The following is a 27,092-nucleotide window of genomic DNA, read 5'->3' on the forward strand; positions in this document are numbered from 1 at the left end:
ACTTCTTGCCCGAGTATCTTGTATCGAATCGCGATACAATTTCAAAGTATCTTTGCCCAGCCCTGGCAACCATATTAGGAAGCAACTAGCCAGCCCTACTTACTATTAGCCAACGTTAACCAACAATCTACCAAAACTAGTCCATGCTGGTTTATTACGAATAAACGCAGTAACGACTGCATAGACACAGAAGCCACCAGACTGCACCAGACAATGTTATAAGCATTCCATATGTTACGTTACATTTTATTTAGATAACGATGGTAGCGTAAAGAAACAGGACACAAGAAGGCAACAAAGAGACACACAAACAGCACTACACTTCCTAAGTGTTGTGCTTTGTTATCGAGCACCTTATAGAGTTTTTTTGCAAACAGCTTAAATTAACACGTGGATGATCACAAACAGTGGTTCATCAGTGATTTCTATGCCGCTAATCATGCATGAGAAACATATCAGACAAGGAAAGTCACAATTTATTTATTTCACCCTTCAGCTAATGCGCAGGTTTCTTTGCGCTACGATTGTTACCCAAAAATGTCATGCCAACAATCCCGCCTGGCAACTTTAGTTCTTGGTTAGGGTCTCATCTGGCACTTTTATAATAATAATAATAATATTATCCGCGGTTTAGCGTCCCAAAACCACGATATGATTATGAGGGACGCCGTAGTGGAAGGCTCTGGAAATTTCGACCACGTGGGTTTCTTTAATGTGCACCTATATGTAATACCCGTGTCACACGGGCACGCAAAAGGTCTTTTACGTAAGCGGTCTTTTACTATGTTGAAAGACGTTTTATGAAGAGGTGTTCCCTCGCAGTCACACGGCATCGACGATCTCTTTTTGGAGGTTCCTTCCAAATGCACTACCAAAAAAAGTGGCGCTCGCTTTCAAAACAGAACCAGCGAAAACAAAATTATGTATCTCGATAGAAGATGTCCAAATTTATTGTATGACGCGTTTGTTGACATAAATTTAACAACTCCAGTTGAAAAAAAATGGTTCACGCAGTAGTATATTAAGAAGCGTTTGCACAACTGGCGGCCTTTATATATTATTCTGGCAACAGTGGGCGTCTGTTTTTCTTATTAGCGCTCTTGTCTGCCTCGCCATGGATGATCTTACGGAGGAAAAAGTGACAATTGCATGTCTTGTAGCGTACCATCTCTTTCTGGAAAACGAGGCAGACGCGGCAGACGACGAGGCAGACGCGGGGCTTTTTTTTAGATGCGAAGTATCTTAAGGCGGAGCTCAATCCGGTGGTGGTGTGCGGCGTGACCACCCTTACTGCGCATGCGCATACCCTCTCCACACACCTCCTCTCTACTCCCCCTCACTATTCCCCCTGTCCTCTACCCTCGACTATTTCCCCTCTCCACTCACCCTCTCCCCTTCCCCTCTCCACTTTCCATCTCCCCTCCCCTCTCACATACCCCTCTTCACTTCCCCTCTCCCCTCCCCCTTTCCACTCTTCCTCTGAAACGCGGGCTAGACATGCCGAAATTCTCTCCTGCGCAACGCCGCGATGAGCTCGAGCGCATGCGTGTCCCCTCCCCTTCTCTCTCCTCTCCTACGTGCGCCCTCTCGCCCGCCTGTCGACCGCGTTCCCCGCTCGCCCTGTGAGAATTAATGGCCAGGCTAGATGGAACATACGACGCGCGTAGCGGCGCTCTTCGCGTTCCACGACGCGAGCTCGGTAGCATGCCCAACGAACGCCAATGGAACGCGATCGTGCAAGTGCTCCGGCTTCGCATCTACTCATGGTCCCCTTTAGCGGGAGATGGTGCAATTTTTCTTGGGCTGATTGCAACCGGCGTTCGCCTTTCCGCGCTCACTCGCGTCCATGCTCGCGTCTATGCGGGCGGCGATAACCCCAACCCGTTTGCCCTGTTTACAAGAGAACACGAAAATAAAGCTTAAATGGTTTCCTTACGCTGCTTACGACAAATGAAATTTATTTTTATGGTGAGCCGAAGTGACACCGAAACAAAGAGTTGCCGATTTTTTTCACCACTTCATGAATGCTGATGCCCGCTGGTTTTGAGGCTGCTCTTTTACCGCAGTAAGAGAGTTCGTCGAACGCTGTTTCCAGAAAATGCCGCTTTTGAAAAAGAGATCGCTCTCTGTCGTGTCACAGCGCGTGGAACTCTTTTTCGGAAAAGGTCTTCTTGCTTAAAGACTTTTTAGTGTCCGTGTGACACTGGTATTACAGGAGTTTCGAAGAGAGACATATGGGGGATTCGTCGTTCACCGCCAATGGAGCCAATTGTCCAAGGGGTCACCTAGCTTATGTCATCCTCAAAAGCCAACCTGCTTGATCTGGTTATCCCGCGGAATTATGATGCATTTCCATATAACTTTACTCATAACCTACACAATAAAAAGCACTGCGAAAAATAACATTACATTCCCGTGTCATCGTTTGACCAAACGGCTGCAAGATATATAAAATGTCTGGAATGTTGCCCTTTAAATGTCAGCGACCAGTTTCGCACCATGCAATGGGTAGGTTCATCCAAAAGAACCACTGATAGGAATTATATAGCCATAGCAATGAATTAGTGAGTAAGAAATAAATAAATAAATAAATAAATAAATAAATAAATAAATCAACGAGTGAATGAAAGACTGGCAGGTGCCTTGGACTTAGGGAATCAGTTTCATCAAATATCTTCAGGCGGGAGCTGCATATGCCCGATTTCTCGGTTTGAGCAAAGCGTTTTAAGCAGGCGCACCGAGTGCAATAACCTGTGAAGGGTAAGTAATGGTGCAAGGGAACGTTGCTACTCATATTAGAGCAGAGACGTCAGCTAATTGCCACGAAGGTTGTTGTGTGCATATTATTCGCAGCGGTTCGGAGGCGTATTGGCGGTACGATTGACCGTAGTTTTTGTAGTCAGATACCTAATGTTTCTTACATTGGTATAAATGCAGATAGGCGACACTGCAACCTCATTTGGCGTTAGCACTGATGTGGCTGCCCAGGTGCGATTCCAGCTCGAGCCGTGATATTCATTCTTTGCTTCCATCGTGATATTTTACCAATCGACAACACCGCCGACCCCGGCACCGCATTTTGTGGGACACGAGCTCCTTTACACTGTCGGGTTCAGGTTTCAAAACATTGGGTCTTTATAGACTAAGAATCACCTGTGGCCCATACCAGTGCACCATGGGCCTCGATCTGCGAGTTTGTGTCGCGCGTGACTAGTGCAAAGCATTTCGCATCCAAAATCAAAATCAGTTCTACCCTGAGTAAAGCAGTACAAACTGCGCATCACTGATTCCCCATGTTTATCTAGTGTTTATCAGCTGTTTCCTGTTGTCTTGCGTTCGTTTCTTGTCATTGTGTGGCGTTTCATATGTTTTTGTGTTCCTTTCTGGTGATTATCTGATTTGTGTTGCGATTATCAATTTTGCGGTTCGTGCTGTCCTGTCTATTCTTCAGTAAAACTTCTTTTGGGCCTAGTTGGTTCATAATCCTAGAAGTACATTTACCGCGCAAACGTAAAGACGCACCACAAAGAAAGAAACTACACACACACAAGCGCTGACTATCAACTGACTTTATTACGGCGATTGTCAATACATTTATACCTCCAAGGCAGCCTTACCGCACATGCGCCACGCAATCAACTTAAAAAACAAAACTGAAGCAAGGTGGAAACAATGAATCAGTGTATTACATACGCGATTAAATGAAATCAAACTCAGATGAGTGCAGAGACAAAGACGTGCCGCTTATGCAAAGATGAGCCCTTTTTCTGATAGGCTGCTAAAGCCAGCCGCGCATGCTCATTGTGGCTCCTCCCAAGGAGCTCTGGTGAAAAATCTGATCCCGTTGCAAAGAAAAGTGTGAAGGTGCTTGGAAATGTTAGCCTGTCTGATGACGTAGAACACTTGCTGGCTAAAGGCCCTAAATTTTGTATTCCTTCGTATGTTCCTGCGCATGATCTGATTGCAATAAATAGAAATATCGCTTCTAAGGCGAAGCAAGAGTCCCGCGACCAATGCCTTCTTGAATGCGTAGTAAGTTTAGACAAGCCGGTGCCAAAAGGCCCACCCCGGCGTCCAGATGTTAGTGTTCGGCGTACGTTGTCTTTTCTGAGAGCTAACGACCTCTGCCTCATGCAGGCTGATAAGGAGGGGGGGGGGTTGTTGTAGTGGTAAAAGGCATTTTTAACGAGAGCGCTGCAGGCGGTGTGAAAAAACTCTGTTCCCGTTGGGAAGCGGGAGATTCGAGTCAAATCAAAGTGTGTAGAGTTTTGTAAAAAATTGGTATTAACGTCGCTTGCGAATAGCATAGAAAATAGCAGAGGCTAGTCATTGACAGTGTTTTTCAGGGCCAAGACCCACAAGACAGGAGTGCCTTTTAGAACCATCGTCAGCGAATCAGGGTGCTGGCAGCACAATGTTAGCACGTTTTTACAGAAAAAGTTGAAGCCACTAGTGTACAGTGATCCCTTTCGTACGAAAAATTCAGATGATGTGGTGCAGTTCTTGCGCGCGGAAGCTAATGTGGGATATGGTTTCTCAGTCGACATGGAAGATTTGTTTTATTCCGTACCCCAGCATGAACTTATGTCTTCAATGCAAGCATGTATCGAGGGCTATGGGGTTGTGCCTTTCCAGAATTTTGTCGGTGTTTCTGTGAGCAATTTTTTGAACCTGTGGCGACCACTGCGCACAGACCTACGCAGCCTCCGTCTCGTCACTGATTAGCCCTGCGTGACACAGCTACCTGCTGCAACACGCTTCCGATAAAAGACAGCGCCACGCAGTTTCACCGGAGGCTTACGTCACCACTGCTGGCTATATAACCCAAGCTACCAAGCTTGGTTTCATGTTTTGTTTCTCTAACCTTCCGAAGCGCAGCATCGGCATGCTTGCCCTCCTGCTGCTACTACGTTAATAAACATCGTTTCGTTTTATGTTGGGATCCGTCCTTCACCGACTCCGCATCCCACAAACCTTTTAGAGTTTTATCTTAAGGTCACTTTTATCGTTTTTAATGGCCAGCCATATTTGCAGCGTAATTGCATATATATCGGTTCCTGTCTTGCCCCTATACTTGTATATATATTTTTTTGCAAACGTGGGATGCTCCTTAAGCAAAGGTTTTAGCACGAGGAAGATTTTAAAGGTTTTTAGGTACGTCGACGATTTTTTGGTTTTATTATCTCTGGACTCCTCCTACCAGGACTCGGTGACTAAAATTTTAGATGATTTTAACCGACCCGGACGAGGTCTTGTTTTTACATTTGAGCTCCCTCGGAATGCTGTTTTACAGATTTTAGAACTAAGGCTTGAATTTCGTGAACACCATGCGTGTTGGTCTTATCAACCACGTGCTAATAAGGACCTTTTACCTTTTCAGTCTGCTCATTCGAAAATTCTAAAAAGAGGAATTGCGATGTCTGCCATGGAATCGGCTCGTGGAAAATCGTGCACTCACAAGATGCAAGATAGCTTCACTAATCAGATCGGCCGACTTTTGGCTGCAGGGTTCCCCAAGTCGCTCTTGACTGCATTGGCTGAAACGCTAATTCAGAAAAGGAAAACCACCAAGAGGGCGGAAGCCGTACAGCACAAAGTGAGGCCAGTGGTCGTCCCGTATATGCACCGTATCCCCCATCAGCTCAAGAAAGTGGCAGGCAGGCATGGTGTCTCTATGACGTTGTCTGCCCCGAAGATGCTTTCCAAGCTACGCTCCCGCTCCTGCGGTTTGAGCAGAGAAGGGTGCCAAATCCGGCACGGTGTGACCTACGTCCCGTGTGCCGTCAGCGTGGGTTATGCCATCCCGCTCTCGTGTGGTAAGAGCTATGTCGGTCAATCTGGAAGATGCGTCAACGAGCGGCTCAGGGAACACGCGAAAAAGATTAACAAGAATGCAGATAAAGGAGCCCCTCTTGTGGCTCATAGTAACGCTTTCTGCAATTGTGAGGCACGATTTGAAGGGACGTCGATCCTTGGCAGGAGCCACAATGAGCATGCGCGGCTGGCTTTAGAAGCCTATCATACAGAAAAAGGCCTTCTTTGCATAAGCGACACGTCTTTGTCTCTGCACTCATCTGAGTTTGTTTTCATTTCATCGTGTAAGTAATACACTGATTCTTTGTTTCCACCTTGTTTCAGTTTTGTTTTTTATGTTGATTGCGTGGCGCATGGGCGGTAAGGCTGCCTTGGAGGTATAAATGCACTGACAATCGCCGTAACAAAGTCAGTTGATAGTCAGCGCTCGTGTGCGTCGTTTCTTTCTTTGTGGTGCGTCTTTACGTTTGCGCTGTAAATGTACTTCTAGGATTCTGTCTATTCTTATTCTACTGTTTACAGCGTGGTGCGTCTAAGTCCCGGCGCTGGCGTTTCGCCTCCGCTACTTTCTTCCGTACCAATGGGGCTGTCACTTCGCTGGCTCAGATATACGAATTAGCTCTGAGGCGACGCTGGCATTCACGGGCAAGCAAGCGCTGGCATTCCACACGTGCAGCTTGCTCGGCTTATGTTTATCAAGCGTGGCACCTGCCTGACGCAATCGAAGCATGAGACTGCTTAACACCAACGAGAAACATGAGGCGACGAGAAGGCGGTCGCTTAGAACAGTTATGATGCACACATGCGCGGCGGACGAGTCGTATGTTACGTGCCCCCAAATGACATGAACATACCATTCAAGCCTCAAAATAGCTGTATCGCCACGCTCTTGCACTGCCCCACGTGTTTGTTAATATATCTTTTTCAAGCTGTGCCAGAACGTCCCGTATCCGCGAGGAGCACTATTGGAAAACTGGGTACGTCGAGCGAGCCGCTTGTTCAGACGTCCGCTGCTCTTTGGCGACGTTCCAACATGAACAGAAGGAACATGCCGCCGCTTGTTCACTGTTCTTAAACTGTAAATACTACACATATCCGAACGCACCTGGATGTATGTATCTCTGCGCGTGAAATGTGAAGTGACAGAGCAGTGAGCGTAGGTGATGCCGAGAGGATGTATATTGCATGCAGCCGTCAAGTGGCATGCGCGTCATCGCGTGCCGATATCGTTGTGGTAATATGTGTGCGCGCGGGTTTAACATAGGCGAAAACAAAACAGTGCGCCATGCGGTTGTGACTTTTGTGGCCTTTTGAATGTGTGCGCACTGCGGGGTCGAATCGCGTATGTGCCGTGCGGGGGCGAAGAGGACGGCGATCGTGTGCGCGGCGTGCCTTGAGACAGCGTGAGCAGTGCGTGGGCCGTGCGCGATAGTCGGATTCGAAGGCTGGGTTCTCCTTCGCTTGGCGTCCGGTCCATGGGAGAAACCACTGCCCTACCTGCTGTTGCCTGGACGTAACGGAGCGCTCCAGCCTGTTCTGCTACGGGAAGACCGGGCCAGGAACCGTGCACGAGGCTGGGCCAAGCCTTGACGCTGTGTGCAGACGGGCACACTCAGGGTTTGGGCCCACGAGCAAGCATAGGCCGAGGGTGTCAACCGTGAAGCGGGTCCCTTGGGCGCAGAGTAGCGGCATCAACGGCCGCGGAGTAGCCATCCGCGACTTCACGCGGCCAGACCAAGCACCGACCTACAGTATCGATAGACGGTCTACGCGCGACGCCTTCAACTCGGCAACCTCATCGGCTCCGACAGCAAACTGTACGCCACTGTTCGACTATTTCGCGCAGCAGCCATCATGTCGCATGTAACTGTTTTCACTAGTCGTTCAGTCGTTTCGTGTGTGTAAAGACGTCTTCCGTGTGTTTGTCCCCCTGCGTGCTGCGTCATTCTTTCTGGAGCGGATCCTGAACCTAAACATAACATCACAATCTTCAAGGCGGATTACCGTAGGCAACATGAGCTGGAACGTCGAATACATGTTCATTCAACAATTACTTGTAGCGTATGGATATGAATGTGACTCACGAAATGGCAAGTGATACTTTCCGCTTGACGCTTTATTGTCAGGTACACTTTTCCGCTTTTCGACTGCGCTTTCAGTGTTCCATTTTAGTGTTCCATTTCATATTACTCAGAATTATACATATCTACGGTATATATGGTCACCTCAGAGCCTACACGCGGAAATGCAACTGGCATTTCTAAATACAACACCTCCAGTTAGTGTCAACAAACGGTGATAGGCGCTTATCGTTTGTCATCTGTGGTGCGATCGACGAGTATGCTGGCAAGTTAATCTATCTTATTTTATTAAATGCCGACTGCACTCCCTCGCGCACTCTAGATATCAGAACCTCCCTTTGTGCTCGTCGATAGTGCCGGTGAATATGATTTCAAACCAATACGCGAATTTCTTATGCCTTCTCTGGACTTCATCTAGGAAACGAAGTTGTACATCTTTTATTGAATTTATGCCGCAGGTTCGCAGCCGTAGTCAAGCGGTTACGGTGTTGAACTGGTCACCCGAAGGTCGGGGGTTCGATCGCGGCCTCGTCAATCGCATTTCGATGGAGCCGACACGCTGAACGCTCGTGTACACTGCGATGAAAGTACGCGTAAAGGACACCATATGGTCAAAATTTTCGGAGCCCTCCACTATGGCCTGCCTCATAATCATATCGTGGTTTTCGCACGTAAAACCCGAGACAATATTACTAATCTATGTCGTAGGGCATACCGGCACAAAAAAAGGAAAGCAATGGTGCCTCGGAACCACTCAGCGCGTCCAACAGTGGCACGCCGAACCACTAGACAAATGGAGATCGTGGAGGTAATCACCTCACATTATCCATGATCTCACGTATCCCTATCCCCTAACATTAATTTGTTGTTACTTCCATGTCATGGGGTTCCTTGCTTATAGCGGATCTCTGTAGAATGAGCCCAACCACATGTGACTCCTTCTTTATGTTGCGCTACAGGCGACATCGTGGCCAGTTTCAAACACTGATTCAGCTTCTATGAGTATTGGGGTTTCACGTCCCAAAACCACGATATGATTACGAAGGACGCCGCAGTGGAAGGCTCAGGAAATCCCCCCCCCCCCCCCGCTTCATGGCTTCTTTAACGAGCACCTTCATTGATTCACCGTCTAACAGCAGCCGCGAAGTGTCATACTGGTTATCAGTGAAGTTGTAAATGCTGGGCCTGGTATTTTCACGGAAACATAAAATTGCCAACACGAGGTATCTGACCTAGTTGGAAGCGGTTCATGCTTATGACGCGCGAGCAAACAAAAAGAAAAAAGAAACACGGGGATCAAATAGGCAGATGTACATATACGACAAGCGCTTGTCATGCGTGTATCTCTGCTTCATCCCCTGCCCCGCCACGGTGGTCTAGTGGTTATGGCGCTCGGCTGGTGACCCGAAGGTCGCGGGATCGAATCCCGGCCGCGGCGGCTGCATTTTCGATGGAGGCGAAAATGTCTGAGGCCCGTGTACTTAGATTTAGGTGCACGTTAAAGAACCCCAGGTGGTCGAAATTTCCGGAGCCCTCCACTACGGCGTCTCTCATAATCATATGGTGGTTTTGGGACGTTAAACCCCAGATATTATTATTATTCTGCTTCATCCCCGTGCTTTTTGCGCTCCATAAGCATCAAATTGCCATCTTGACAATAGTAAGCCACCCCTTGCAACATGCAAGTGCATTCAAATGCACAAGGTAATATGGCCGGCTGATTTAATATCGCGATCGAGCCCTATCGGGACGGTGTTTTTCGATCGCGATTGGCCCCTTTGTGCAAACGGCAGAACGGAGTAAATCGTCGAAACTTTTCATCCCGATGTGGCTGGATGGCGATGGAGAATGCACCGTGTGATAACCATAGATACTTCGCGCAATATTGAGCAGCAGATAAGAATTAAAATCGTGCCCCATACAAACTTACGCTCATGTAAAATGTATTCTAGCTACAGCTCTGCATGAGGCGCGAACGTGCAGATATATCTTGTGCGTTTTCCTCCAATAATTTGAGAAAGGTTGCGGCTGCATCCACCTCTAAGCATGTTGGGCTGCTTCTCTCAATGCGGAGTAAACACTTGCATCGTGCTTTACAAGGCTATACGTACCAAAGATTAATGCAAATTTGCCCACGCTATTTCCTTCTCGTGTCATCCGCGACCCGTTTAGAACGCCAGGCTAGTAGAATTCGGTTATAATGTGGTCTATTGTCCGAAAAATCCCTTGATGACGTGCCAGAACACCACCGTGTGCGAACTTGAGTCCCCCTCTCTCTCAGCTTGGCAGGCACAACAAGCTGCTACAGCTCCTTGCCCGATAGTAATTTCTGTGTTCGGTACAAGATGTCGTCAGACAGGAAGTATCATGTTTCACAACTGTTTACCCCCATTGTCTTCCCCAATCCTTTATAGGGACGTCGTAGAGATGTGTTATTTCATTAGAACTCCTCGAGCATCGTTTTGTCTATAGCTCCTGCTGCGGGTTTCAATGCAGGGAGTTTGGCCGTGGAGCGTCTGCGAGTTTCCTGCGCAGCTGCAGCGCGTTCACTCGGTCTTCGGTTTGAAAGGGCAGCAAACTTTAATCTTTAGGCACTGGTATATTCCTGGCGCCAGTTTCAGGAAAACGATGACCGTCTTCAACGACAGGGCGTCCCGAGGCAGTCCTTAGGTCGTCCGTAGCTTGCACCCTCTTTTCTGCACGCCTTGCTTCATGCTGCTGTTGAGGCTTGTGTATTGCTCCCTGTTCAGCAGGTAGCGCACTTTCAATGTTCCCGAGGGCCACATCGTAAAGAGTGTTCTGCATGCACTTAGCACTCACGATGCCTGTGAAGAACGGCATGTCGATGGATACAATTGCTTCCGGCAAGTAGTGTACGGTACGGTCCGACAAAAACACTGGGCTTCTTGTTCCTGTGATATGTGCTTTCGGTACAAGCCCTTCTCTAACAGCTTTAGTGTTGCAACCGGTACCACGGAGAACTGTTCCAGACATGCCCACGAGAAAGCCTTTGACTACCGGCAAGGCGCTTATTTCTGACGTGGTCGGCGTGCATGTTGACATTGTGTTAACGATTTGGATATTTTCCACGTGTCGAAGCAAGACATATCTTTTTCCTGGTTCTGCCGCCTCGGTAGTTTCAGCGGTCGACAGCATATACGACGCTTGTCGCTGTTCCTGTGTCCTGCCTACTTCACCCGGCGAACTAATCTTACCACTAGACAAGCCAGTCGCTCACTGATAATTTCCCGTTCCAGACCAACACTCGGATGCACGGTGTCCTGTCTTATTACATAAGAAGCACTGAGTATGACCTTGAAGCTTAAGCGTGGGCGCGTGGACTCGTGTTCAGAGCACTCGCTTTCAGACCGGGAAAACCCTGCTGTAGAGCCAAAACCAGAAAAAAGATATTCAGTTAGTTTTATTTCTTATTTTGATTATGCGTGCCAGCTGCGGATAAGCAGAATTTTATTGGTGAGGAGGGTTTTTGGGAACGCCGCGAGCTACAAAGTTCCGCCACTAAACGCTTCGCTTGAAAAAAAAACAATCCTTGCTAATTAACACCAGAATTCAGTGCCTGCTTCGAACACATATGCCTGCTGCACCTGCATTTGTGTCAGCCTAATTAATTTTACTCATTATCTTGAGTTAATTAGCCCTTTATTCTGGTATTTTGAATGTAGCTTTAATGAGAACCCTATTCAGTGGTGAATGCGCAGCGTATGTAATGTCGCCCTGCCCCGTTTCACACATCAGGTGCAACGCTGTAGAAGCTATGCAAGAAGTTCGGTCGACGAGATTTATAACTCCGCGCGTCTCGTGGTCGACTTTGTCGTTGTAAACACTCGCAAGGGCCGAAGACGATCCAGCGCGAGGTGTGCCGTGACGGGCTGCAAATGAATGATTGAATTGAACCTTTATTTCGCAGAATAGGAAGGCTCTCGGCCGCAGGTTGGGAATAGGATGGGAAGGGATTGTTGGGTGAACAGCATAAGCACTATAAACAATATTAGTTGGCGTGAATCCGCTTTCGGTAGCGGTTCAGTAGAGTCGCTCTCGCGCGAGATGGTCAACCTCTTCTACACCACTTGAAACAGGCCACTTATACTAGCATAGTTCGCAAGTGCTTTTTGTGCTTCATTATTGGACTGCAGTACGTTTCCTAAAATTCTCATGTCGTCGCGTGGCAAGTGTTGGATGTGTGTTCTTCCACGCAAGAAAGCTGAGCGAATCCAAATGGGGTGGTGCAAATCTGCTCTGCATAATTCTTGACAGTGTGGGCATCGATGAGAAGTGTTTGCAATTGCTTGCCTGGGTCCAATCCATTTGTCAAGTACATGTGGTGTGTATGCTGCATTGGCCATAACGTTATTCAGAAATATCTCTTGCTGGCGAGTAAGTCCGCCCTTGTCGCTTAATAGAGGTGTTGGTGTAAAGCCTTCGTTTAATGTCAGTTTTACATTTTTCGCGAATATAATGCATAAATGCTCTGTTAGGAGAGCCTTCGCGCAACACTTCTAGGTAGGGATTGAGGTCCGCCAGGTTTGGCGACGAACTGGGGTGTGGGATGCTCAATGAATAGTAAAGCCACCCGCTTGCGCGGCGACCGCATGAGCGGCTTCGTTTCCCCTGTCCGTGTCAGTGTTCCCCGGTATCCACAAAATTTCTGCAGCGATTCCGCAATTCTGTAATCTCCTCAACCTTTTTTTTAATATCGTTGGCGCCGCATCTTCAGTTGTTGTTGCTGTAAGCTGAGCCACCGCTTCGTACGAGTCTATGAGTATACGAAAGCTATTTCTAAAAGAGCCAGGGTAAGGGCCAGTTGGTTGTTTATAGTATACACTTTATCGCGCTGACAATAGACGAAAGCCACGTAGAAGGAACGACCCGGGACAACACAAGCGCGCGCTATCAACTGTTTATTTTTATAGAATCGTGACAAAATAATGTTACAAGAAAACCTATATTTACAGATATGTACAAGCAGAAATAATGGCTGAGACCATGGCGGACCGGAGCCTGCCCCTTCAGCACTTCGTCGTTCCTCTTCCAGAGAGGGTCCCACTGCTACCTTCTGCCACTGACCCACTACTGCCTTGTGACACCATCCCGCGGCGTGTGACACTACCCCTCTCTGGCAGAGGAACAAAGACGAAGTGCTGAAGGGACGGGCTCCGGTCCGCCATTGTCTCAGCCATTATTAAAGACGATAGTCTTTCTTGGAATACTTAAACGGAGAAATTTTGGTCTGTCTGTCTTTCTGTTTGTCGGCACGTCACTCGATTCAGCCACACGGCCAAAGTTGAAACCGTTGCCCAAGGGCCAGCCATCTTGAACTGGTACGGCTGTTCATACTTATGAACGTTGTCGATCAAAAAGTAAATATCACGCATATCTGAGGCGCAACATCGCTAGGTAAGTATTAGGTGGTGTGTTCCTTTAATAGAAAATGCATACATACGTAATTCTAAAGACCCTAGTTTCTTTAGCTGCGCTGGAAATGCGACTGCGCTGAAACTTGCCTTCCTCCGTGCCCTCTGCACGAGCTCATTGTTGTGTTTCGGTTTCGGTTCTGCATTGCACTGTACGAATGCCATGGGGCGCCGCTCTGGCATTCCTGTATTAAGCAGGCGACGCGTAAATAAATGTTTGTGTGGAGCGTACTTGTTGACTGCGGACGTTTATTCTGCTTCAGCGCATCGCGCCAAACCGCGTGTTCGGGCTGGCTGGCGTCCCCGCCGGTCGCGTTGTTCACCGCCGGTCTTCGCCTGCTGCTGCGCCGGGACGACCAGCCCGCAACACAGCACTCATGTTTCCCGACGTATTGCCAGATGGCGTCCATATCTCACGCAGCGCCTCTTCTATCGTCTTTAGACGACATTTGCAGCGAAGCACGCAGATACGCGGCCAATTTTTTCTGCTTGTACATATCCCTTCAGTGGCGTTATATTCAGCTAGGCATTGTATTCGCGGTGAAAGAAAAGCTGCGTATAGGCTTATTTCACTTGGTCGTTGAGTAATACGCTTTTCTTCGAATGTCATGTGCTGCTGCATAAACTGACCATGGCCTGCATCCCGTTTCCACCAACTAACTTTCAGGTAGTGTTCAAGTACCATATATTGTGTCTTGCTCTTTTTAGCGCAATGTACTACTTACTGTGCTAACTCTGATCCTTTTCATTTTGTTTATCTGGTGAAGGTGTCCAGCATTTCATGTATATTTGTGCAAAATCGGAGCAAATATGTAACTGGTTGTTTTGTGTTTCGTATCATTTCAATGGTTAATAAGTACATCATTGCATTATTACTTTATATTTACATATTTTCCGCTTCGTTATGTTTTTGTCATGCACTGACATTTCTTTAAACTACATGATTACCTCTCATCAGAGGCTCCTCTGCACTTTGCTCGTGTATTGCACCAAATCAAAATCGTGTTTCTTATATGTGTGTACGTCAAAGGGCTTACACTTTTCAATGTGTTCGATTTTTTAATTTCTAAATTTTACAATGAACTTTTGTGTTTTGTCATGCACACACTGTGAATTCTTCCCTTCTGTTCTTCTCCTGAACTTGTATCGTGCCCCATTACATGCACATCTTGAGTTTCGGCAACAGAACAATAAAAAGAGGTAACAGAAATGTTGTAGGTAGATTCATCCTTTATGTTCTAGCACATGCTGACTGCGGGCAAACACTAATGCTCGGCCAAGCACAGCACGCGCGCGAACAAAAAAAAATCCCGGCGCGCGGCATAGGAAAGGATAAAAAGCAAGCGCACAAAAAAAAGAGAAAGAAAACGGCGCGCGGAGAGGGAGGAAGAGGGGTGGAGGCGAGCGGCTGCTGTTACTGTTGCCCTGACGACGTAAGCAACGTAATCGCTACGCCATCGCCCCCTGAGCTTAGCGGCCTTCTGCAAGGGGCGTAACTCAATAGCGCTCTCGGCGTTGTCGGCGCTTGCGTCGGCGGAGCGTTCAAATATCGCATCCTATGGGAGGTATACGAAGAGACCGACCAATGACTTAACCTAGACGACTCTTAAAAAGCTACACAGGCTCTTCGAAGTCCATCAACGATCAATGGAATCAAATGTCCAAGGGGTCATCTAGCCTAAATCACCCTTGAAAGCCACTGTGCTTGACCTGGTTATTGTGCAGAATTCTGATGCCTTTCCAAATAACTTTACTCATAACCTGCACGATAAAAATTATTGCGAAAAAGAACCTTCAATTTCCGCATAATCACTTATCGAAACGACCTCAAGACAATGAAAATAATTGAAATGTTTCCGTTTAAATGTGTGCCGCTAGTTCCTCACTAATCAATAGGCAGGTTTACACAAAAGAGCCACTTAAAGAATAATATAGCCATGACAATGAATGAATGAATGAATGAATGAATGAATGAATGAATGAATGAATGAATGAATGGAAATCTGGGAGATCCCACACAATGTGGGAATCCCTTTGATGCGATGCAGTCAGGCAGTAGCTGCCATTAACGGATTACACCTTGAGCCAAGCGTTACAAGGTCTTTCAACGTCTTCGGCAGAGAGCATCTTTACGGATATTGTGGGAATTATCACGCACGCCGTGTGCCCTGGCTGCAAAGGGTCGGTCATGCTTCAAGATAACTTCGACACTCACGTTAGAGCAGATACGTCAGTTCCATCACCACGAAGTGCTATCTTTGGGGCGATGACGTGCATCTCGTACGTAGCAGTCGCAGGCGTATTGACGATACGCCTCACTGTAGCTTTGCGAAGTCAGATATGTAATGCTTGTAACTCTAATGCTTGTTGTAAAGATTGTTGTTGTAATTCTTGTTAAATATGTAATGCTTGTTATGTAAAGCCGACACTGCCACCCCAGTTGGCGTTGTTCTATCCTGGTGCTTGTATATTGTCTTTTCCCGCAACAGTTAGAAGCGCTGGTGTGGCTGCATGGTAGAATACTTGAGTGCCATGAAGAATGCCTAGATTCGATTCCAGCTCGAGCCATGATGTTCATTATTTGCTTCCATCGTAATGTTTAACCCATCGAGAACAACGCCAACGCCGTCCCCGCATTTTTGTCACAAGGGCGCCTTCCCACTGTCGGGTTGAGGTTTTCAAACGTTGGATTTATATAGACATCAGACTCTGGAGTTTCCAAGACGTGTGGCGCCACCTGTCGGAGAAGTATTGAGTAGTGCATAGACCGACTCCTTCGCACAGTTTGCTATGGGACCAGGTGCAACAAGCGAGTGCGAAACAACGATTGAGCTTAATATCGCGTGTGTTTGCGCATTTAACACTCAGAACGAAAGCTGTGAATTGCTCTCCGCTAGTCGGACGCGCCACCGAACCGTCGTGAAGTGCTTGCTAGATCACTCGCCAGAACGACCGCGAAAACAGCAGCAGACGAGACCCCTCCGCACACTACGAAGAAACGCCGCAAAAGACGCACTGTTGCGTTGTGAATTGCCACGGACGTAAAAGACTGAATCATCATCATCATCATCATCAGCCTGTCTACGCCCACTGCAGGGCAAAGGCCTCTCCCATTTACCGCCAATCAACCCGGTCCTGTGCTTTCTGTTGCCACGTTATACCTGCAAACTTCTTAATCTCATCTACCCACCTAATTTTCTGTCTTCCCCTCACGCGTTTGCCCTCTCTTGGAATCCAGTCAGTTACCCTTAATGACCACCGGTTATCCTGCCGACGTGCTACGTGGCCTGCCCATATCCATTTCTTCTTCTTAATTTCAACTATGATATCCTTAACCCCCGTTTGTTCCCTGACCCACTCTGCTCTCTTCCTGTCTCTTAAGGTTACACCTATCATTTTCCTTTCCATCGCTCGCTGCGTCGTCCTCAATTTAAGTTGAACCCTCTTTGTAAGTCTCCAGGTTTCTGCTCCGTAGGTAAGTACCGGTAAGATGCAGCTGTTATATACCTTCCTCTTGAGAGATAGTGGTAGACTACCATTCATGATTTGATAATGCTTGCCGAATGAGCCCCATCCCATCCTTATTCTTCTAGTTATTTCACTCTCATGGTTCGGCTCCATGAGAGTGAAATAACTAGAAGAATAAGGATACCAACGTTCAGTTTTACCGATTTCCATAGTTGTCGTACGAAGAAGAAAGGCGAGAGCGCTGGATACGGGATGTTGCGAGCGTGTTGGGTAAGCGAAGTACCCGCGTTCTCCACAGCCGGTCGCATGAGAAAGTGTGATAATGTTGCTCTGCTGTTGTTTTGCGTAGCCCTGATGGAGAACCGTGGTAACCTTGACTATGAAGCTCAGCAGAGGCTCTGACCGCGGTGCTTGTCGTGTAACACGAAGTGAGCAGCTAGAGGCAGACCGAAGACGCGTGATACGCACACCGCGACGAGTTGGTCGTCACAACACAGCATCGCGGACGTACGTTTTGAAGGCTCAGAGTTCTGGTTCTAACTAGCTAACACCACGTGCGTCATACAAGTAAATCGCAGAATGTTGGTCGTGACCCCCTTCAGGTTTGTTTCGCCCGTGTCCTCCGCGGTTGCCGTAGTTATCTCGGAGGCCACGGTTTTGCCTTTGGTTGTACCCCGCGAAAGTGGACACGCACGTATCCCCATTTGCAGTACACACAAACAGAAGACGACCATCAAGAGACCATTTGAGGATGCGTAATAAAACAGTCCAATGCACAGGAAGCGAGAGACGAATTAAACGAGAATGCAACTGCAAAGGCAAAAATCGCCGGGGCCATTCGTCCCTTATGAACGGAGTTTTGTACCACTGATCGTAAGATGCATAGTTAAGTAAATCGATCGTGTATGTACTTCATCGCTGTGGCATTACGTATATACCCGATTTTAACGCATTTAGGCGCTAGAGAACGGATGTCGGAGGGTTTGCCTCGAACTCGATGCCGTACGATGCTCGCTTGTACTTGCGAGTTACAGCGCGCCGGAATAACTAAAACTTATTTTGCATTGTACTCGCAGTTCGCTTTGTTTCTGAAGCGTGGATTGGCGGAAGAAGCTTTCCAGGTCCTCGGTTTTCAGGAAACGGGTGCCTCGACACCAACGAAAGAGGAGGGATATATTGTGGCCTATGCACATTCACTTGCGGACGGCTCTCTTTGCACTACCCAGTTAGTGCCAGGGCTGCGATGAGGGCGCTGGTGGCGGTGTTTTTCGCAGCGCCGCCTGGGCAGACTCTGACGTCTATAGACTGATAATTCCCCGTGGAGCCTACCCGTGCACCATGCGCATCGATGTGCGAGTTAGTGTCGCGCGTGACTAGTGGAAAGTATTTCGAATTCAAAATCAAAGTCAGTTCTATCCCAAGTAAAGCAGTACAAGCTGAATATGATTGGTTCGCCCGTGTTTATCTTGCGTTTATCAGCTGTTCCCTGCTCTTCTGCGTTCTTTTCGTGTGATTATTTGACTATGTATCTATCTTAGTGTTCCTTCATAAAGATTATCTGATTTCTGTTGCGACTGTCAATTTTGTATTCGATGCTCTCCTTTTTATCCTTCTACTGTTTACAGCGCGTTGCGTCTAACTCCCGGCATTGGCGTTTCAACTCCGCTACACTCTTCCATGCCGATCTGGCTGTCGCTTCGCTGCGATTTCGCTGTCACTTCGCTGGAATGCACAGGATAATTAGCCTTTCGTCGACGCTGGCGTTTACAGGCAAGCGCGCCCTGGCATTCCAATCATGCAAGCTCGGCTTATGTGTATCAAGCTTCGCACCTGCGAGACGCAATCGAGACAGGAGATTGCGTGACACCACTGCGAAACATGAGACGACGAGAAGGCGGTCTCTTAAAACAGTTCTCATGCATATACATGCCGTGGACGAGTCGTATGTTTCGTGCCCTTAAATTACATTGACAGACAAGACGGAAGCCTTGCTGCAGAGGTTCCAATTTGCATCGCAGGGTTACTAAGACAAGTTTCGCAAGGCAAGAGCTGCGGATGGCGAAACTGGAAGGCACTTAGCCGTGAGAATTGCGAGTTATTTTGATCACAGGATTGGCATGGCCAACGTGTCGAAAACGTACGAAGGGTTACGTGATCATATAATCTCCGAGCAATTCCTACGCTCTTGCCAACCGAAACTAGTTATTTTCTTCAAGGAGCGAGAGTGCAATTCATTGGACGAGCTCGCAAAGCTAACTGATCGCATCCTCGAAGCACATACGTTGCAAAACATAGAAACGATCCCGATACCGGGAAGGATTCTGGTGGGAAACTTAATGAAGCACCCTGGAAACCGCAAGTGCAGTTATGCTCTGCAATCGATTCGGCTATTCGGCTCCCGACTATCGCAGCCCACCTAAACAAATGGTAAAATGCAAGTCTTGCGGCAAAACGGGAGACATAGCTGAAAATTGCAGAACTCAGCGCGCAGACAACAAACCGACTTCGTCCTGTGCATTTACGGAAGCACAACCGATTGGACCTCGTCAGGGCAAAACATCAAAGTGCCCACGAAAGCAAACTAGCCGTTCAAGTAACGACGACGAGAGCAGGAAAAACGCTCTGCCTTTACTAAGCGATGGGATGCCAGTAGTTGAAGGGCGATTTCGAGGACGAAAGGTTCGCGTGCTTCGGGATACAGCAATTGTCAGGCGAGAACTAATTGCTGAGGAGTGACTGACGGGCAAAACAAGCAATGCCGTTTTGCTTGATGGTTCAAGTAGTCACTTCCCCGAAGCCATCGTGCAAGTGAAAACGCCTTACTTCTCAGGCAATAAAAAAGTGGCTTGTATGAACCACCCACTGTAGGATGTGGCTTTAGCAAACCTTCCAGGCATCAGAGGACCATAAGATCCTGATTCTGACTGGGAGCGAGCAGCTGCGACTGAGCAAGGTGAGGTGTTGCGGAAGGACACGAACGTGTTCAGGAACCCTTCACAGGCTTCAAGCATGGTTAAGCTAAACCTAAGCAACAAAAACAAAGCAAGATGCGTCTCTTGTGCGTCCCAGAACTTGTGTCGAGTAATATTACGAAAGCGCAACTGATTGAAGGACAGCAGAAGGACCAGAAGTTGAAATCGCTTTTCACTAAAGTGAAGGAAAAAGTTAAATCTGGAAAAGGTCACAGCTATAAATTCATGGAAGAAAATGGATTGCTCTACCGTCGTTGTCGCCTAGCGACAGGTAGAACACTTAGGCAGGTGGTAGTTCCGAAGGCGTTTCGATGAAATATTTTAGAAGTTGCCCATTAAAACATCACGGCTGGGCATCAAGGAATCAAAAGAACAACCGATGGTATTTTGCACGAACTCTACTGGCCTGATTTACACGGAGACGCAAAGCACTTCGTAAAATTATGTGATATATGCCAACGAACAACACCTAAAAGAAAAATTGGAGTCGATCCATTGCGCAACATGCCTCTGATCTGCACGCCGTTTGAAAGAGTTCCAGTGGATTTGATCGGTTCCTTTCCACCACTGTCAGACCGGGGAAACCGATCTGACACCTAGGTTTACGGATGCTGTAGCACTTCCTGCAGTTGATGCCGTTCATGTTGCCGAAGCGCTTATAGAAATGTTTTCTCTCATTGGTTTGTCCGAAGAAATAATCACCGACCAGGGAGCAAGCTTTACTTCCGTCTTAATGAAAGAGGTTAGTCGACTTCTCTTCGTGAAGCTTCTCAAGACGACGCCGCGCCATGCTATGGCGAATGGCCTTGTCGAGGAATTCAATGGCACCCTGAAGATGATGTTAAGAAGAGTGTGCCAAGAGAAACCACCATCATGGGACAGGTTCCTTGCACCGCTGCTTTTTGCGTACCGAGAAGTACCAGCGACAAGCCTCGGGTTCTCTCCCTTTCGGCTTATATATGGCCGTCATGTCCGAGGACCACTGACAGTATTAAGAGAGCTGTGGACGAATGAGGAACTCGACGGAAAAACACGGACAACATACACGTTTGTCTTTGACTTACGGAATCGGCTGGAGGAGACGTGCAAGATCGCGCACGAACAATTAGAGAACGCTCGCGCCGAGCAAATACCATATTACAAGAAGAATTGTCCTATAAAATTGTTTTCAGGCGACAAATTTCTCATATTGTTGCATACTGACTCTAATAGGCTTCTAATGCAATGTGAAGGACCATTACCAGTTATTGAGAGAAGAAATGAGGTGGATTACGTCATTAACGTCTTCGGGACAAACAAGATATTTCATATATATATATGCTCAAAGAAGTACGGAGAATAGGAGCCTTGCGAGCCACAACAGGTGTCAGTTCATACAGAGATTCATAAAAACTCCACTGAAGCTCAAGCGGACGAAGTGAATTCTCTACCAGTACCGAATCTGCATTTCACGCAATCTCGCAGCGATGTTGACCTATCCACAGACCTCACCAGCAAGGGACAAATTCGCAATGTATCGAGGGGCCCAGTATTCTATTTATGTTCGAAACAAAAAAGGCTGGGTCAATGTAGGAGCAATTACATGACTCTTGCCTAACATGTAGCAACAAACTGAACCGCACACATTGGAAAGCGTGTGTGCAATAACAATTTCATCCCGCGCTTCTATCTTAGAAAAGTTGTAAACAACTTTCTTGAACAAAGGGGTATTGTGATAATATATGGTACGCGCGGGGTTCAAGTAGGCAAAAACAACACAGTGCGCCTTGCGGTGGCGACTTTTGTGGCCTTTTGAATGTGTGCGCCGTGCGGGGGCGAAGAGGACGGCGATCGTGTGCGCGGCGTGCCTCGAGACAGCGTGAGCAGTGCGCGGGCCGTGCACGACAGTCGGATTCGAAGTCTGGGCTCTCCTTCGCTGGGCGTCCGGCCCATGGGAGAAACCACAGCCCTACCTCCTGTTGCCTCGACGTGACAAAGCGCTCTCGCCTGTTGCGCTACGGGGAGATCAGGGAAGGGACCGTGCGCGAGGCTGGGCCAAGCCTTGATGCTGTGTGCAGACGGGCACACTCAGGGTTGGGGCCCACGAGCAAGCATAGGCCGAGGGCGGGGAGATCAGGGAAGGGACCGTGCGCGAGGCTGGGCCAAGCCTTGATGCTGTGTGCAGACGGGCACACTCAGGGTTGGGGCCCACGAGCAAGCATAGGCCGAGGGCGTCAACCATAGAGCGGGTCCCTTGGGCGCAGAGTCCCGGAATCAAAGGCCGCGGAGTAGCCATCCGTGACTTCACGCGCTCAGACCAAGCACCGAGCTACGGCATCGACAGACGGTCTACGGACGACGCCTTCAACTTGGTAACCACATCGGCTTCGACAACAAACTGTACGCCACTGCTCGACTATTTTGCGCAGCAGTCATCATGTCGCATGTAACTGTTTTCACTATTCGTTTAGTCCTTTCGTGTATGTAAAGACGTCTTACGTGTGCTTGTCCCCCTGCGTGCTGCGTCATTCTTTCTGGAGCGAATCCTGAACCTAAACAAAACAACACAATCGTCAAGGCGGATTATCGAGGCAACAAGAGCTGGAACGCCGAATTCATGTTCATTCAACAATTACTTGTAGCGTATGGATGTGAATGTGACTGATGAAATGGCAAGTGATACCTTTCCGCTTGACGCTTTAGTGTCAGGTACACTATTTCACTTTTCGACTGCACATTCAGTGTTCTATTGTAGTGTTGCATTATTTCATATTACTCAGAATTATACATATCTACGGTATATATGGTCACCTCTCAGCCTACACGCGGAAATGCAACGGGCATTTCTAAATACAGCGCCTCCAGTTAGTGTCAGCGAAGGGTGATAGGCGCTTATCGTTTGTCATCTATGGTACGAGTGACGCGTATGCTGCCAAGTTAATCTATCTTATTTTATTAAATGCCGCGCGCACTCCCTCGCGTACTTTTAAGATATCAGAACCTGCCCTTGTGCTCGTCGACAGTGCCGGTGAATGCTGATTTCAGACCAATCCGCCAATCTCCAATGCCGCTCGTAGACATCATCTAGGAACCCAAGTTGTATATCTTTTATGTAATTGATGCCGCAGGTTCGCGCGGTGGTGAAGCGGTTAGTGTTCTGCTGTTGACCCGAAGGTCGGGTTTCGATCCCGGTCGCAGCGGTCGCATTTCGATGGAGCCGAAACGCTGGAGGCCCGTGTACTGTGCGATGTCCGTACACGTAAAGAACACCAGATGGCCAAAATTTTCGGAGCCCTCCACTATGGCCTGTGTCATAATCATATCGTGGTTTTCGCACGTAAAACCCCAGATCATATTTTAATCTATGCCGTATGGCATACTGGCACAAAAAAAGAAGGAAAGCGATGGCGCCTCGGAACCGCTCAGCTCGTCCAACAGTGGCACGCGGAACCATTAGACAAATGAGGATCGTGGAGGCCATCACCTCCCATTATCCATGATCTCACGTATACCTGTCCCCTCACATTCATTTATTGTTATTTCCATCTCATTGGGTTCCTTGCTGAGAGGATGTCGTAGAATTAGCCCAACCACATGTGACTCCTTTTTAGGTTGCGCTACAGGCGACATCGTGGCCAGCTTCAAACACTGTGTGCGTTGCCTTTCTTGTCCTCGTCTTCTCTTGCGCTGTTGCCCCTCCGATGTTCAAACACTGATTCATCTTCTATGAGTGTTGGGGTTTCACGTCCCAAAACCACGATATGATATGAAGGATGCCCTAGTGGAGGGCTCTGGAAAATTCCACCGCCTCCATGGGTTCTTAACGACCACCTAAATCTACGCACACGGGCCTCGAGCATTGATTCACCGTCTCACCGCAGCCGCAAAGTGTCATACTGGCTATCACTATGAAATTGTAAACGCTGAGCCTGGTGTTTTCACGGAAACGTAAAAGGGCCAACACGAGGTATCTGACCTAGTTGGAAGCGGTTCATGCTTATAACGCGCGAGCAAACAAAAAGAAAAAAAGAAACACGGGGATGAGGCAGATATACATATAGGACAAGCGCTTGTCATGCGTCTATCTCTGCTTCGTGGCCGTGTTGTTCGCACTTCATAAGCATCAAATTGCCATCTTGACCATTGTAAGCCACCCCTTTCCAGCATGCTTCTGCAATCAAACGCGCAAGGTGATATGCCCGGCTGCCACACGGTCCATTTACTATCGCAATCGAGGCCTATGGGGACCGTACTTTTCGATCGTGATTGACCCCTGTGTGCAAACTACAGAACGGAGTAAATCGTCGAAAATTTTCATGCCGATGTGGCTGGATGGCGAGCGAAAATGCACCGTGCGAACACCGTAGATAATTCGCGCAATCACGAGCAACATATAAATATTAAAATCGTGCCGCAGGCTAACTTACTCTCATGTAAAATGTTATCTAGCAACAGCTCTGAATGAGGCACAACATGCATATAGCTCTTGTGCGTTTCCCTCAAATATTTTGAGGAGGGTTCCGGCTGCATCCAGCTCTAAGCATGTTGGGCTGCTTCTAACAAAGCGGAGAAACCGCTTGCATCGTCCTTTATAAGACTATGCGCACCAAGAAGGAATGCAAATTTGCTCATGCCATTTCCTTCTCGTGTTAACCGCGACCGTTTTGATGCAAACCTATACGAAATAAGTTACACGGTGGTCAGGTTGCTCGCATTTCTTGTAGCAAAAATATTTTTGTTTGTTTTTCTTGCCTCGAGCATACGATTAATGCCCATTAATTGCTTAGTTTGAACTCTACACAAAATGGTACTTCACCTTTTAAAAATGCAGCGCTTCTATATGGCTTCCATACCTGTGGCCTTAGCAGACGCCACCGGCATTGAAGGTGGTGTCTAAGTCATTTTGAGGAACGTGTAATTTTTTCGGAGCAATTCATTAGCATTTAGTACAGTCAGCAACTAATCTGGAGTTGGCATCCTTAGCCTCGCTGCGTAACCAGGGGCGGCTGTCTCTTCCATAGGATATATGATCACCCTCTTTTACGACACGAACTCCTTTGGGCACCATGATATAAACACACACAGTGTTTAAAAAAAATGCGTTCAAAATCCTCAAAAAGTAGGCAACGGCGATATTTGTCCAATGCCTTCACAAGTGTTTCTTCTGTAGCCTCAGGGGTATAATGATGACTAAAAGATCATGTGGGGCAGTAATAAAAAAATAATTATTTCTTTAATTGTGGAGTTAGGCGGTTATGACAAATCGGAGAAGTGAAGTCCTTGTTGCGAAGTTCCCGTTGATTTAAAAAAGAGCCCGTAGTAATAATTGCGAAGTAATGAAATTCACCCAAGATCAGCGGCGAAACCGAAATGCGAAAGAGCGCTACTGTCATTTTCTGCTGAAAGGTCCCGAGTGAGTGAGAGTCTTGCACCTCTGTATTCGCTTTCTTGAAGAGTTACGTCATTCCGGTCGCCTGTTGCGCTCATCGGTGCTTCGGTTTCTGTTTGGCCGTTGAATTTCAGTACGCCGCAATAACTACAAGAGGCAGCCTTTTCTATATCTCAAAGCTTCGATGGGTTCTTCGCATAAAGAACTTCAATTCTCGCTTTTCACATAGCCGCCTAACTCGAGTAATTAAAAATTTATGAATTTAACTTCCCAAATTATTGTCCCAAGTGATGTCTTTAACCATATAAAATGCTTCCATGTACAATGCTGGTCGCTTGTGCTTGTAATTGTACTAGTACTTGTAGAATGCTGGTCACTGCCGCGCGGAAATTGTTATCACCAATAGACGCAACATCAGCGGGAAGAAGGTTGCTACACTGAATTGATTCGGGCGGTGGCAAAGGCAATGAAAATGCCTTCGTTTTACAAAATTGAATGTAGTACATGCTTATAGCGATGGTCATTGCGATGGCACATATATCGCGGTGATAAAACACACGTGCCATGAAGAACGCTACGCTATTTCATTTTGTAAACGAAGTTCAAGCGGAAAGAATTTATATCCGCTGTCAAAAACGGAAGGGAGATGCTGGATATCATGGCCGCACTCTAGCAGTGCAACTGTGGTTAGAAAAAATAAAACGAGCCGAGGTATTTTGATGAAGTTCTAGGACATCGACTACATTGACATGCATAGGATCACACCCTCGAGCAACGTACGTATTGCGTCGCATTCAAGTTTTGCAATGCATTACTTTAACTAAGGCACTAACGGGGGAAAAATTGAGACGTATGCGCCTATGTATATGGTTGCCATAGTTAATAATGTTTAAGGCAAATACCTTCGATGCCTCATCAAACGCGAAAGTTGACCGTCTTAGAACACCAGCTTCGACAACGACGGCGATACTCCCCGCCCCACTCACGGCTAGGTGTTAAAGAAGCGCATGAGTGGCGTCGCCTGCAGACAAATACATATCCGCACCTGCGTTTAAAACATGCCACCCACGCAACCGCATACGCGGGTGCTTGCCCGTGGTGTGGAGGGCAGCCAACTCCTTCTCACATTACGTGGGAGTGTGAATTAAGGCCCCCCCCAAAATAATTCGCCTCAGATTCGGGCGCGAAAATTCAGGGCGCAGCTGTGGGAGGCCTTGCTTGCCAGCGAGGAAAAGGAGGCCCAAGTGGCTCTCCTGGACCAGACGCGGCGGGCTGCTAAGGCCAGCGCAGCAAAACAATTTTACATAACGTAAAGATTCATTGATTAATCCATCTGCAACCAATTTTGTGAAGCTGCATTTTATTGAACATTGAACATCTTCATGTACTCACTTGCACGCGGTGAGGTGCATTGTGCCTGCGTTGTACTGACTGCGTCTGTATTTCTTAAACATGCTGTAGTTCCACAGCGCTAGGCATACGGCCTGACTATTTTAAGCTTACTCTTAAAACGAGCATCACAAATGCATGCAAGGATTGTAGAAATGCTATTTCAGAGCAGCCAGCTATGTTCATGCATCCTTTCATTACTTCTGAACTAAATGCCTCGTCTTTGTTACTCCGAGTTCTTTCATTCACCTAGTTTACATGTAATGCTCAAAATAATTTATTTCAGAGCTGTGCATCGAAATATTTTTTTTCAGAGCTGTGAATCAAGGTTGTGCACAGCCATGGCAGATTTGGCCACTGGCTAGCACGCGCAAAAATTCCCCGTGCATGTGGGAACGATGGCTTGTTTACAGAAATAGTGAAATACTAAAATTACCTGCGAAGTTCGATTGCGTAGGAGGAAAATAACGGTTTTCATTGAGAAACCCTTACACAAAACGTTTTGCTCCATACAGTCTTAAGCCGTTGACAGGAGCAATATTCCTTTGCACGACCGTGTAAAATAGCA

Source organism: Rhipicephalus sanguineus, chromosome 7, assembly GCF_013339695.2.
Source record: "Rhipicephalus sanguineus isolate Rsan-2018 chromosome 7, BIME_Rsan_1.4, whole genome shotgun sequence".
NCBI classification, from domain to species: domain Eukaryota; kingdom Metazoa; phylum Arthropoda; class Arachnida; order Ixodida; family Ixodidae; genus Rhipicephalus; species Rhipicephalus sanguineus.